Raw genomic sequence first — 13,667 nt, 5'->3', positions numbered from 1 at the left:
ACATCGGTTGTACTGTTGCCAAAAACATCAAACTACTGAGAGAACATCCCCTTTTACTCACTCCCATCGATTTCTGGACACAAATATTAAACACAGTCCTATGTCTGAATTAAGCTTTTTTTCTCCTTTTCATTAATAATTCACCTAAAACAATCCTTACTAACCTAATGGGTTAATCTTTTTTAACATGTTCTTAATACCCTAATTACTGAGCTACTCCCTATTTTTTTATTCTTCTATGCTTTTGTTTTGTTTTTTTGTCAAAGAAGATTCATGAGATTTAGCTCTCTGATTCTGCACAGGAGTAGAAAAGTCATTTTTGTTTCTAACTACTATGGTATTTTAAAATGTTAACCTCAAAAGATGCTCCACATCATATGTTGTTAAGGAAATGCAAATTAATACAATAATGAGAGACCACTACGCACCTACTAAAATGGCCAACATCCAGAACACTGACAACAAAAAAATGCTGGCAAAGGTGTGGAGCACAAGAATCCATTCATTGCCGGTAGGGATGCAAAACGGTACAGCCACTATGGAGGACAGTTTGGCAGCTTCCTACAAAACTACCATATGATACAGCAATCACACTCTTTTGTATCTACTTAAAGAAGCTGAAAACTTATGTCCACACAAAAACCTGCACACAGATGTTTATAGAACTCTTATTGCCAAAACTTGGAAGCAACCAAGATGTCTTTCAGTAGGTGAATGGATAAACTGTGGTACATTCAGACAATGAAATATTATTTGGCACTAAAACTAAATGAGCTATCAAGCTACAAAAACAAGTGGAGGAACCATCAATGCATATTACTAAGGAAAAGAAGCCAATCTGAAAATGCTACAAATTCTGTGATTCCAACTATATGACATTCTGGAAAGGGCAAAAAAAAGGTGTGGAAACAGTAAGATCAGTGTTTGCCAGGGGTGAGGGGGCAGGGAGAGAGGACTAGGCAGATCACAGAGGATTTTTATAGCAAGGAAACTACTCTGCATAGTAGTGTAATGGTTGATTCGTGTCATTATACGTTTGTACAAACCCATAATATGTACAATATCAAGAGTGCTCTCTAAGGTAAACTGTGAACTCCGGGTAATAATGATGTGTCGGTGTAGAGCCATCAGTTGTAACAAATGTACCACTCTTCTGGGGAATTTTGACAAAGGGGGAGGCTGTATGTGTGTGAAGGAAGGGAATATATGGAAAATACCTGTAACTTCCCCTCAATTTTGCTGTGAATATAAAACTGCTCTAAAAACATGAAGTCTTTTAAAAAAAAATTACCCTCCTCAACCTCTACATACCAACAAAGAGCTTTGTCCTTGTTTACATGGTGGACACTCCTTGCTAAGTGTGATCAAACCTGGGAGCCAATTTCCTAGTAAAATGAAATGCTAGGGGAGACAGTTCTGATCAACAAACAATGACTCAGTGTGTTCAAAGGGCAAACCTAAAAGGAAACAATCCTGTTGAAGATAGGCATGGTTTCCTGAGAAAGAAGTTTATGGACAAGAAGGCTCTGTTTATCTAGATCTGGGTCTGTATTCTGTTAGAACGACTTCTTTTTTTCCATCGCTGTTGCATTTTTAATATCAGAGCAAACTATGATTGCTCAAATTGCTCAAAGATGTTAAATATTTATACTTTCTCAGAAGTTGTAAGATCAAGAGGAAAAAGTACCTAATAGAAACAATCTGCTGGAGTGGCCAACAGGCCTGTTTCGAAGAGTGGTGAACATTATTCAGTCTGGTGAATTATTTAAATTGGATGTTTTAAAGGGTAGAATTATTAAATAGCTAACTTCTGCCACACTCAATAATGATTTGCATAGTATTGAGGATATTATATGACTTTTTTAAAAAAAACCTCTCTTGAGGCTCTTCTCTTGGTATGTGCAGGTTCATTGCACAGAGTACAAATTAGAAGCAAGTTTACCTTCAAATATTTAAAAAATGATAATAACAAATGAGGTAAATCATGAAACTAAAGAATAAAATAAAAACTCTTTACTTCACTTCCCCATACTTAGAACCTTTTCTGTGTTTCATTCCATGCAAGGCACTCTGGACTTCTTTTGGTTACTTAGCATACCTGGCTTTGTTCCTGCTTAAAGACTTTCTACCTGCTATTCCTTTTTCTAGAATGTTCTTCCCCAATTCTTCATAGGACTTAACCACAAGAGACCTTTTTTTTTGGGGGGGGGGCTGGTCAGTATGGGGATACAAGAGACTTAAAAGCAGGGACTTGGGAGCCTTGTTGGGAAAATAGAATAGTTTGGTAAGGACCTTTGCCTTGAGTATGGTTGGGTGTGGTTCAGCACATCCTTTGTAAGCAAATTGTGTGTGTGTGTGTGTGTGTGTGTGTGTGTGTGTGCGCGCACGTGTGTGTGGAATTAGTGTGCATGCATGCCAACATATCTTTTTAGTTTTGTTGCTATTCTTGTGTTCTTCAGAATTTGTGAAGCAGGCTAGCTGGCGGCTGACTGCCTCAGGCAGCCACCACTACATGCAGCCATGCTTTTGAACCTATGGCTTCCAAGGACCTGTTTGCAGGTTACCTAGCTCACAGACCTGCATGTAAGGGATCTGGTGATCCAGCCTGGCATGTGAGGGGTCTGGTGACCCAGCCTGACATGGGAGGGGTCTGGAGACCCAGCCTGATGTGTGAAGGGTTTGTGACCCAGTCTATGAATGGGCTTGAGGTGTCTGTGAGCTCCTGACCCAGCCCTAGCTTAACAACTGGCCCAGTCAGCAGGATTACAGGCAGGCAAAAGAGCTCGACAATTGGCGATGTTGGCAGGATTCTGACATTTGCCGTAGCTTGACAAGCCTAAATCACAGAACACAGTGAATTAATGTATATAAATGGCTAAAATACAAATAAGTGCTTAATAACTGTATAATCATTATTGTTTTGTTACCCTTCTGTTCTCAGCTCAAAATATTACCTACCCACAGAGAGAAGCCTTCCCTGGACATTGGATGTAGAGTTTCTTCTGCCTACCTTCCTTCTCCAACCTGGCCACTCTGTCACTTCCCCCTTTTATTTCCCTCTCTGCAGATGAGAATTGCCAATGAGTAGCATTTTACAGAAAAGCTAAACTCTGGAGGGGCTAGCTTTACTTTTAATAGTTAGAAATGCTTTCTCTAGTTTCCACAGGTTAAAAAAAATTATGTTAAACATGTCTCAGTGATAGTGACAAGAAGTCAGCATTTATATTTAAATGAGTATAATGTTGATGTAAGAGGCATTACAGCACTGTGGTTCATGGTTTGTGGGAAAAGGGGTCAAACTAAGGAAATCCATTATTACCTACAACATGCTTTCTTCCTTCAAGCAGGTCAAGGCAGTAATATCTCCTGGAAACAGTGATTAAGAAAGAAATAGGAAGATTCTTCATTCTTATTTTCAAAGCTAAGATAATTACATTGAGTAATTTATGTTAAATTTGTGTGGGAAGAATGGGATAAGAAGAGGAGAGTCTTGAGAATGATATTTCAGTCTCCAAGACCATAATTATTCTCTTTTCCTTCTAGAAAATTATAAAATTTTTACTACATGAAAATCATTGCCCAAAAATATGACCCTGGATGAAAATATAAATACATTCCAGAAGATGTTAGATAAACTCTTGCACAATAGATGTAGTGAATCATGAAATTGAGTGTTTATTCCTTAACTTTTGAAAAATGTCTTTCTTGGAGACAAATCAGGAAGGCATCGCCCTTTGGTGCCTACATGAGAAAAGTCTTGGGGAAGAATTGATGGTTGTTCTGATCACCTCTTCCCCAACATGAACACCTGGTATTCTGATATTCATTCCTCTCATCCCTTTTTCAGGACATTCTTTTACTCTTCCCCATCTTCAAGACCAAACGAGAGAGAGAGCATTGCCAATATAAGGTGGATTTAGGTCAGGATATTTTGGAGCAATCAGTTCTTTCCTCTTCCTCCCACATTTTAATCTCCAATCTAAGCTCATGCTATTAGAGATGTTCAGAGTCCAGATTTCTTGATTTCTCTGACGGTGCTCTCTCCAACAAACACTTTTCCAGTACTTCTCATCATAACAACTCCAGTCATCACAGGTGACCCAACCTTCTCATTTCACAATCATTTGTTTTACAAACAAGAAACTTAAAGCCAAGAGGCACTGAACAACTTATCAGGTTTGTTCCAAATCAGTATAGAAGATGATATCAAAACTCATGCCCAATAAATTTTTTGACTCATGGATGAAGTGAGTGGCAAGTTGCCTCACTTCATGCTTTGAAATAACAAGTATTTATTCGCAAGTTTGCTCTCTGCTAGGATAAAGAGTGGCCTGACTCTTGCATAACCATTTGGAGCAGGAGAAAGGGAAAGTCAGGTCCTGTGAGGGCTGGTGGGAGGCAATTAGGAGGGAGAGGGATGGGTGGAGTGGGCAGGAGGCTGACCAGGGAGAGATGTTGCACAGACTGTGAAGAAACATTGGATCCTAGGGCCAAATGGTCTGACTCAGTCCCAGGAAATAGATCATTATCATCAGCTTTGTCTTTGCAAAGGAAAGATTGGAGCCACAAATGACTATGCAAGCATTTGTTAAACGAGCAGAAGAGATCTTCATATTTATATACATACACATATATATGCATGTACATATGATTTATTCAACACTCACCATGGATAACACCCCATGCTAGGAGCTTTGAATATATTATCTCATTTAATTTTTACAGCAATCCTAGAAGGAAAGTGATATAGATTGAATTGTGTCCCCCAAGTTTTATGTGTTGGAAGCTTGATCCCCACTGTGACTGGTAAGAGGGGGGGAAATACTATTACAGTCATTGAAAGCTGGGGCCTTGAAGAGGTGAGTGCATTGTGAGGACTATGCCTAGTGAACGGATTGATCCATTCACTGAGTAATAAATTGATAGATTAATGATGGTCATGACTATGGTTCATATGGCCTTAAAAGGTGCTAACTGAGGTTCATATGGCCTTAAAAGGTGCTCTCTCTGCTTCTCCATATTCACCATGAGATACCTTGAGTTGCTGTAGTCACCAGTAGGACAAGGCCTTCACCAGATATGTTCTTTGGACTTTGGACTTCCCAGCCTCTGAAACTGCAAGTGATAAATTTTATTTTCTTACAAATTACCCAGTTTCAGGTATTTTGTTACAAGCAACAGAAATGGGCTAATACAGAAAATTGGTACCAGAGTGTTGCTTGTAACCAATACTTGAAAATGTAGAAGGGGCTTTGAAACTGGGTAATGGGCAAAGGGTGGAAGAATTTGAAGGAGCAGGTTAGAAAAAGCCTAACCACTGGTGAGATTTTAGAAGACGAGAAAACCAGGGAAAGTTTGGAACTTCTTAGAGACTGGTTAAATAGTGGTGACCAGAATGTTGGTAACAATGTGGACAGTAGAGGCCATTCTGAGAAGATCTCACGTGTAAAGAGAACAGATTTATTGGAAACTGGGGCAAAGATCACGCTTGCTATGAACTTACAAGGAACATGGCTGCATTCTGTTCGTGCCCAAAATTTTTATGAAATGTGGAACTTAAATGTGATTAGCCAGGGTATTTGGTAGAAGAAATTTCTAAGCAGCAAAGCATTCAGGAAGCTGCATGGCTACTTACAATAGCCTATGCTGAGTTATGGCAGAAAGGGCATGAGGTAAAGCCAGAATTTATAATTCAAAAACAGCAGAAGGCAAAAAATTATAAAACTTTTAGCCTGGCCACAAAAGCAAGGGTGTAGCCCAGTGACTCTTTGCTAAGGAGATGAGTACAGAAGAAAGAGATTATGAAGAGAAGGGAAAAAAGACCTTGACAGCATTTCATAGGTTGCCTCTTGCATTTCAGGTCCAGAGGCCTATGGAGACAGAATGATCTTGGGGAACAGACCTGAGGTGCGCTCCATGGGCTTGCTAACCAGGGCTACCTCAGGATGCTGCTCCCTGCACCAGTATCCCAGCTGCTTTGGCTGCTCCAGCTGTGGCTAAATTGGTCCCAGGTGTGGCTGAACCTGCAGCTTTGGAAAATACAAGCTAGAAGACTTGGCAGTATCCACATGGTGTCAAATCTGCAGGCTCACAGAATGCCAAAGCTGTGGAGGCTTGGGAGCCTCCATTCTGATTTCAAAGGATATATGGAAAAGCCTGGGTGCCCAGTAAGAGATCTGTCATGGGGCGGATTCACCACATTGAGCCTTTGCTAGAGTGATGCCAAGAGGAAATGTAGAGTCAGAGTTGCAGCAGAAAAACCCCACCAAAGCCATGCCTAGTGGGGCTGTGAGAGCAGGAGACCCCAGAAATGTGGAGCTACCAATGTTCAACTCCAGCCTGTGAGAACTAAAGCATCACCTGAGACCAGTAAATCCATAGAAGTGGAGCTGCCTGAGGACTTGGGGACCCAACCCCTACACCAGCATGCAGAAGACATGGAACATGGAAACAAGATACATGATTTCAACAGCTGTAAGATATAATGCCTGCCCTGCTGGGTTTTGAACTTGTTTAGGGCCCATTACCTCTTTCTTTTGGCCTATTTCTCCCTTTTTGAATATGTACCCTATGCTTGTCCCACCATTGTATCTTGGAAGTAGGTAACTTGTGATTTCACAGATGGGATTTTGGACTTGGGAACTTTGAGTTGAAACAAGTTAAGACTTTGGGGATAGAATGAATGTATTTACCTGTGAGAAGAACATAAAATTTGGGGGCCAGAGGCGGAATGATATGGATCAAATTATGCCTCCAAGTTTTATGTGTTAGAAGCTTGATCCCCACTATGACTGGTAAGAGGGTGGGAAATCTTATTATGTTTATTGAAAGGTGGGGCCCTGAAGAGGTGAGTGGATTGTGAGGATTATGCCTAATGAATGGATTGATCCATTCACTGAGTAATAAGTTGATAGATTAATGGTGGTCATAGGCATGGTTCTGATGGCTTTAAAAGAAGCCAACTGAGAAAGTTAGCTCTCTCTCTGCTATGTCATATTCGCCATGAGATACCTTGAGTTGCTGTAGTCACCACCAGGACAAGGCCTTCACGAGATGTGTTCTTTGGACCTTGGACTTCCCAGCTTCCAAAACTGTAAGCAATAAATTTTATTTTCTTGCAAATTAACCAGTTCCAGGTATTTTGTTATAAGCAACAGAAATGGACTAATACAGAAAGCATCACTGTCTTCTTAGGATAGATGCAAATAAGGCTTGGAGAAATTAAGGAACTTGACCAAGATCACATAGCCACTACGTGAAGAAGTCAAGCTGCAAACCTAGATCTCCCTGACTCTAAAGCCTTTAAATACAAATAGCTAAGCTTCCCATAGGAAAAAAGAAAATCTCTATTTCCACAGGGAAAAACTGAGTGCCTGTGTACCAACTTCACCACTGCATGCTCCTTGAGAGTACAGATTTTTGTTTGTTTGTTTTCACACATATGTCTTCAAAGCAGCCTACCCCAAATCCTGGTATGCATATTCAATAAATATGCTTTATTTCTATGTAAATCCCACATTAGCAAGGGGCTAATTGTGGTTAAAAATAATAGCAGCAGGAGCTGATAGCTAAGTGGCAGAAGTGAGTTCTCCGCCTCCACCATCTCTAACATGTATCCAAAGGATCATGGGTGGAGGAAACCGTACGAGGTGGCTTTGAGAGCAGTCTGAGATGAAGGAGCAGGCAGAGAAAGAGTCCTTCAAAGAGCCACAGGGTTGACATATCCTGTCCTAGTTTCACCACTAACCACGTGACATGGAAGGTTGTGGTGGGGACTGTGCTATCATCGGCATCATTTTAGAGCGCTCCGTGGTGCCTTTGAGGTGACAGTGCTTTTCATATATGACATAAAGGCACATTTTTAGTCAGTCCTCTCTCAGGCTCCTCCTACCATCCCCTCTATCACTAGATTCTTCAAAATGCACCCAGCATCTCTAATTTGTGACAGGGACAGCTAATTCAGAGATTTAAAAACAAATACACTGAATCCCCTCAATCTTTATGAAATTCATATTCTGCAATAAGTTATAGCCACCATAGATTATTCTATAATTCTTTATAGGCTGCCCTCACAAAGGTATTTCAGAAATTAGTTTACACATGTGACCTATTTTATTCTCTATGAACAGAATATGGGAGAAGAAATCACTACCCATAACGTGTCCTTTTCAAACTTTCTCTAAAAGTGATAATATTTTAAATTATGAAGCAGTCAAAAACATTTTCTGTATACCAAACTCTACTAATATTTGCTGTCTACCAAAAAACACTTGCTGTGTACAAAACTGCACAAAATCATTTTTGGAATTCAAAGGAGTACAAGAAAAGGTCCTTGCCATTGAGCTTAAAATCTAGGTGGAGAGAGAAGATAAGCATATCAAGATAAGCAGAATAAGAACAGTACGTGCAAACCTCAGGTGAGTCATGAGGGCTACCAGGAGAGGAGAGAGACAACAAGACTTTTGCCTCAGGTGGTCAGAGAGGTTTTCATGCAGAAGACAACACACAATCTAGAACTTGAAGGACTGGCCAACAGAAAAAAAGTAATTATTTATTAAAACTGTTAATAATTAAACTATACTGTGTTTCTTCCCTGACTCTTGGTACTTTTCTCAAATTTCGTCTTCCCTTCAGTTGCACTCTGAAAACTAGAAGTCATCTGCAATGCCTCCCTGTCCCTCACTTCCCTACCTCTCTATTGGGTCAAGGAGTTCTATTAATTTCTCTCACAAATGAATCTCAAATGCAACCACTTTTCTTCATTGCCACTGCTAAGACCCTAGCCACAAGACCACTGCATGAGCCGCCCACCTTTTCTACTCTTGCCTCTCTCCAAATCTTTCTCCTCACAGTAGCCAGTGTAATCTTTTAGTAAAGATATATAGGATTATTTCACAGCTAAGATCATTCAATGAACCCTCATAACCATTAGATAACATAAGATGCCTTTAATATGTTCCTAAAGGCTACGTGTGTTTCTGGTCCTCATTGGCTTCTGCAACCTCATACTCGACCATTCTCTCCTGATACCAAACACCAACCTATCTGGACTCTATAGCTGCAGAACTCACTGAGTATTTCCCACCTAAAGTGTTCTAGAATGTTCTTGCCCTCAATATCCACTCGAATAGTTTCTATTCAACTGTTAGATGTCAGCATAAATATCCTTTCCTAAGAAAAGCCTTCTCATACCCCAGTCTTAATTATCAACTCTCCTTCATCATTTCTGATAATATCTCTCAAAATATCCTATACTTTACAATTATATATCAATTATGTATTTAGGGTTTTACTTAAAGACTCTTTCTGCATTGGCCTCTAGATTCAACGATAGCAGAAATCATGTGCATGTTATTCTCTACTGTATTCCCACTGTCTAGCCTCCTGACAAAAAATTAAATGAATAAATTACCCTATTTTAGCACTCGAATTAGTTTTTATTTTTTGTAATACTGTTGCACAGTTTACTATAAGTAGCAAAGCAAATAACATGCTTAAAAAGTTCTACAAGTTTTTCAACATCCAGAGATTGCATGTATTTTCTCATTAGCGAATGCTATAAGCTCTGCCCCTCTTTCCCTCCCAAACCTGGAGTTAAAAAAATAAAAATCCCATGCTTCATGTAGCTTGAAAAGCACTGTATTTCACACCTTAACTTACCTAATGTCTTTATTAAAAATTATTATTCTTTCTGATTTTATTTCTAAAGTTATTCCAAATAAGCAAAGCTGAATCACAAATCAGGAAATATCGGCCCTAAAGTTAATCTCCAGAAGAAAGAAAAGTTAATCTCCAGAATAAATAAAAGTGAAATCTCTGAATCCTCAGAAGGGAAGAGAAAGACAGGAGAACTCATATCCCTAGAAATATAAAGAGAATGGAACAAGAGTAGTTTACTGTGAAAGCCAGACCCTATCCCTAGATGAGTCTCTTGTTCCCAAGACTTTAAATATAGGTTCTTCACTCCCTTGACCTAACTCTTAATATTTTGTCAAAAACAATTATCAGGTATAACAAATCCATGAAACAAAAAAGCAAAAAACTCTTGTACTCTCTCTAAAAATATATCCCTACATTATTTTAAAAATTGAAATAATAATAGTAAACATAGTGTTTATGAGCCAGCCACTTTTCTAATGCTTTCTATATATTAAAGTATGCAATTCTCCCCCCATAAACCATATGTAGTAGGAATAATTACTATCACGATGCTGAGGAAATTAGGCCCAGAGAAGGTAAATAATTTGCTTTGCCTCACAGAGCTTTTAAGCAACAGAGCCACATTTCTGTTATAAAATGTTACTTATCCACTCTTGCACCATGTTGCCCTTGTAACCTACACCAGGTATTTACAAGAAGACTTACTTAGTGACTCCTGCAGATATGCATTCATTTGACCCTGTGCTGGAGTTTGGAGATTCAGAAATGAGTAAATAAGTGTCCTTGCCCTACTAGAGTTTACAGTCTAATAAAAAGACAAAATAATGGATAACATAAGAGACATTTACCACATGAACGGTATGAGGGTACGTCGAAAAGTTCATGGAAAAATATAATTAAAAGATAGTATGAATCTTTCCATGAACTTTTTGAAGACCCCTTGTATCAGAGCTCCAAGGAGAAGGGATAGTCTCTCTCTATACGGGGACATCTCCTCAGGGAAGGTCACATCTGAATTGGGTAATGACAAATAGGTGCATTGACCATACGTGTTTACTTCTGAGCAACCCCTTCAAAATTCCATATCTAACCCCCAACTTTAGAACCCAAAGAACAAAGAGAATAGGTGGGGGAGTAAGAGATAGAAAGAAGCTGCGGGGTGGTTAGCAGCTGAGCAGAGGGAGGAAGGCTGAAACCTACAGCCTACAGTGGGGACATGCCAGTGCAATGAACAAGTGTGCTCCACAGATTTCCAAAAAGGCTCAGACTTGGAACCACTCACTAGGCACCTCAAGGAGCCAATATAAAGACTAGCTGAGAACAGGACTTGTTAAAAACCAACGTGGAGCTTTTAGACACCTCCCATTCCTTCCCCCAGTCTCTAGAGCCAGGGAACTGACCTTCCTCAACCCCCAGTAGAACACAGGAATTCAGTCCCAAGAAAAACTAGACCTGAGAGGTTCAGCTAAGTACAGCTAAGGGCAGAGGCAAGGTGCCATACAGAAGATGAGAAATTAATGAAAATCTACATAGTGGATGAGGGGGCTCCTTGAGCTACTTTCCCAAGTCTGCAGTTATACCCTTTAGGCAGGAATCTATAAGATCCTTCCCAGAATGTGTTAGTGAGGATGTGCAGAAAAGGGAAAACTTGTACACCATTGGTGGGAATGTAAACTAGTACAACCATGACAGAAAACAGTATGAAGGTTCCTCAAAAAACTGAAAATAGAATTATCACATAACCCAGCAATCCTGCTTCAGGGTATTTACCCAAAAGTTTTGAAATCAGTATGTCAAAGAGATGTCTGCACTCCCATGTTCATTGTAGCATTATCCATAATAGCCAAGTTATGTAATCAACCTAAATATTTATCAGTGGAAGAGTGGATAAAGAAAATGTGGTATGTGTACACAATGGAATACTATTCAATCTTGAAAAAGGAAGAAATTCTGTCATTTGAGACAACATGATGAAATTGAAGAACATTACACTAAGAGAAATAAGCCAAATACAGAAAAGCAAATAGATATAGCATGTTCTCATATGTGGAATTTAAAACAATTGACTCATGGAAGCAAAGAGTAGAATGGTGGTTATAGCAGCTAAGGGTCAGGAGGAATGGGGAGATGATAGCCAAAGAGTACAAAGCCTCAGACAGGAGAAATGTTTGTAGACATCAATCACACAGCATGGTGAACATAGCTAGAAATTAACTACTGCATATTTAAATTTTACAAAGAGTATAAATTTCAAATGTTTTTATAAGAAAATGGTTAAGGGCCGGCCCGGTGGCGCACTGCTACAGTGCGCCGCTTGAGAAGCGCAGCGGCGCTCCCGCCGAGGGTTCGGATCCCACGTACAGACCGGTTCCCACTCACTGGCTGAGCGAGGCGCGGGTGCAGCACCGAGGGTTGCGATCCCGTTGCCGGTCCCGGTCCGGTACGGGCGCGACACTGAGGGTTGCGATCCATTGCCGGTCACGAAAAAAGACAAAAAGAAAAAAAAAAAAAAGAAAATGGTTAAATATTTGGACCACTCCCCTCTGCCACTGTCAGAAAGGTGCTGCCACCATCAACACTGCTCATCTGAGTTGCAGGATTATTAACACTTCCTCCAAGCCAGTATTTAGAAATTTTAAATAATTTAACTTCTGGTTTGGATTCAGAGAGTTCTCTGGGGAGCTCCAGCTCTCACAGGCAGGAGCCACGGGCAGCCCCCACTGCCCTGCAGAAGATAGGAGCATGTATTGGGTCCCAGGCAGGAGCTGCAGGCAACTCTACCACCCAGCAGAAGGCAAGAGCATGCCCAGGGACACAGATAAGAGCCACAAGCAGCCCCCACCACCTAACAGTAGGTAGGAGCATGCCCAGAGTCCCAGGTAGGGGCTGCAAGCAGCCCCACCACTCAGCAGAAGGCAATAGCACTCCTAGGGACTTAGGCAGGGCTATGGGCAGGCCCCACCAGATGACACAAGGTAGGAAGACACCTGGGGACCTTGACAGGAGCCACAAGGAGTACCTACCACCTGGCAGAAGGCAAGACTATGTTGAAAACATCTCTTCTGCAATGGTGGTCCACCACAGCCACTGCCACAGCCACCACAGCCACAATTGTGGCTCACCACCACAGTAGCAGCTGCAGCCACCATGTAGGCAGCCCACCACCCACTCAATTACACTGTTACAAGGGGAGTCACCAGAGGAGACCAGAAAAAGAAGAGGAAATCTCTGTCCTCAAAGCCCACTCCAGAACAAAAGAAGTAACTGCTCTACGAGATGCCCAGACATCAACAGAGAGATACTAGAAATAAAAAAAAAAAGAAAATATGATACCACCAAAGGAATAAGTTAATTCTCAAATACCAGACCCCACAGAGCAGGAAACATTGAAATGACTGAAAAGAAATTCTGAGAAACATTCATAAGGAAACTCAATGAGATATGAGAAGACTCAGTTAGATAACATAATAAATGAAAAAAAAAATATCCAGGATACGAAGGAAGAAATTTATAAAGAGATTAATATCTTTAAAAAGAATATAGCCAAACTCCTGGAATCTAAGAATTCATTCAATGAAATAAAAAACACAACTGACAGCTTAAGCAGCAGGTTAGAGCAAGCAGAGGAAAGAATTTCTGATCCTGAAGATAGTTTTTTTGACATAACCTAAGCAGACAAAAAAAAGGAAAAAAGTATTTTTACAAATGAAGAAAATCTAAGAGATCTAGCGGACAACTTCAAGCACACAAACATTTGAATCATGGGTGTTCTAGAAGGGGAGAAGAAAGTAAAAGGCATGGAAAATCTATTCAATGAAACAATAATAGAAGACTTCCCAGGTATAGGGAGAGATACGGACCTTCAAATCCAGGAGGCTCAAAGATCCCCAAACAGATTCAATCCAAAAACATCCTCTATCCTCTCAGACACATTATAGTCAAACTGACAAAAAGAGAATCCAAAATTCAGTGAGAGAAAAGTTTCAAGTCACCTATAAGGGATCGAC

This window comes from Galeopterus variegatus, unplaced genomic scaffold, assembly GCF_000696425.1.
Source record: "Galeopterus variegatus unplaced genomic scaffold, G_variegatus-3.0.2 Scaffold1531, whole genome shotgun sequence".
NCBI lineage: Eukaryota > Metazoa > Chordata > Mammalia > Dermoptera > Cynocephalidae > Galeopterus > Galeopterus variegatus.
Note: the sequence above shows the minus strand (reverse complement) of the source record.